General features: G+C 54.4%; 1 protein-coding gene across 1 annotated transcript in view; it reads left to right on the top strand.

The window, feature by feature from the left end:
• Nucleotides 1-1,874, top strand: part of PLVAP (plasmalemma vesicle associated protein) — a 9,004-nt gene that overhangs the window by 757 nt on the left and 6,373 nt on the right. The window lies entirely within an intron of this gene.

The following is a 1,874-nucleotide window of genomic DNA, read 5'->3' as shown; positions in this document are numbered from 1 at the left end:
GGGAGGGAGGGAGGGAGGGAGGGAAGGAGGGACGGAGGGAGAGAGAGAAAGGCATCCTGACTGAGGGCAGGTAGTGAACGCAGCCCAGGTATGTGCCCTTAACTGGGAATCGAACCCGAGACCCTTTGGTATGTGGGCCGATGCTCTAACCACTGAGAACACTGGCCAGCGCCAGACCCTTCGTTTTGCATGAGGAGCCCTAACAGATCAGCAGTGCATATTTTGTTTGTGTAAGTATATCCCGTGCAATATTTTGGATATACTTATACTAACAAAAAGGATTCGTTGTCTCTCGGGAATTCAAGTGTAACCGAGCATCAGCCCTGGGCCCGTGAATTAATGCGCATAAGAGGCTCAGAATGTGCCAGCTGCAAACACACTGCAAACAAGAACCGGCTGGATAGAAACTCAGAGCGTGTGTCTCTTTCTTAGTAGTCAGTAGGGACGCCTGATTTTTGCCTTACGCTGGCGTCCGCTTGAGAAATAGTATCTCATTACGGAAGCCCAAGAGCTAGGGAGGAACCCTCAGCCCTCTTGCAGATGGGGAAATGGAGGCTTGAGAAGGAGGTGGTTTTCCTGGGGGCCAGAAGCAGGGGGCACACGTGGGGGTCTCATGGAGACTGTTACCCCTCGCACTCATGCCAAACTCATCGGGCCACCCCTGTGTTCCCTCACGCACACACTTACACGCCGCACACGCTCTTTGTCAGTAACAAAGTAAAGATATAAAGGGAAGGGAAGGGTCTTAGTGCCAAGACCCTGAGGGGGAGGGGCCTGGGATTGGGGGGTTCCTGGGTGGGGACAGCCTTGATGTTTCCCACCAGAGGGGCTCTGGCCGGCTGGGGTGGGAGGTGGGAGGACCAGCCTCAGATCACCCACGCTCCTCACGGGACAGGAAGGCCCCTCAGATCCGCTCCAGAAAGGGCCCTGTCTTTGCTGCTCAGACCCAGGGCAGGGCGTTTTTCCTTTAGACTCCCCAATGGGGGCTGGTCCCCCTCATGCTCCAGGGCAGGGAGGGTCTCCCCTCAGGCCCCCGGGGAAGTATGGGTCTCCATCTGACCTTTGGAATGGGGGCAGGTCCCTCCTCAATCCCCAGAGCAGGGCGGTTCCCCTTCGGACCCCAGCACCTAGCATGGGACGCACCCTCCTCAGACTCTCAGGGCAGAGCCGTGAATCCCCGCCAGCCCGTCCCCAGGACACTCAGCACCATCCCAGCAGGAGCCACTAGGAAGGAATCGGGGTCATAAAGTGTTAGGCACTCACGCTCACCCCCCGGGTCCTGACTCCCTGCTGTAGATGATTAGAAATCTGAGAATCTAGATCTTCACAACTTTAAAATTGGAAAATCATGCTTTTCCCCCCTTTGAGTTGACAAATTCCTCTAGTCTGGAACCTCTCAGGGTTTTCTCTTGAGGGGATTCTGGTACCATGCCCCCACCCCAGGAGGGGGTGCTGATGGTTGTGGGGGAGCCCCTAGACCCACCCGGTTCTGCTCCAGCAGCCCCAGTGTCCGCTGGTAGCGGATATGAATCTTGGTCTTTCCCCAATTCTGTCAGTGCTAAGAAACATGATTTTTTTTTTAATTTTCTGGAAATGCAACTGCATTTCTTGTCCTGGGACCCTGAAAGGGAAAGGAAAATTGAACTGTTCTAACTGAAAGATACCCCTTTCTCACTTCATGTTTGGATCCAACTCACTTCCCCTTCTGTGGCTAAGGCTTTTTAAAATATATATGTTTGACTTAGCTGGTTTGGCTCAATGGATGGAGCATCAGTCTGTGGACTGAAGGGTCTCAGGTTCAATTCCGGTCAAGGGCACATGCCGGGGTTGTGTTCTCAATCTCCTGTGGGGGACGTGCAGGAGGCGGCCAATCG

The sequence above is a fragment of the Myotis brandtii genome, unplaced genomic scaffold (genome assembly GCF_000412655.1).
Source record: "Myotis brandtii unplaced genomic scaffold, ASM41265v1 scaffold1040, whole genome shotgun sequence".
NCBI lineage: Eukaryota > Metazoa > Chordata > Mammalia > Chiroptera > Vespertilionidae > Myotis > Myotis brandtii.
Note: the sequence above shows the minus strand (reverse complement) of the source record. Positions and strands in the feature narration are given on the sequence as shown.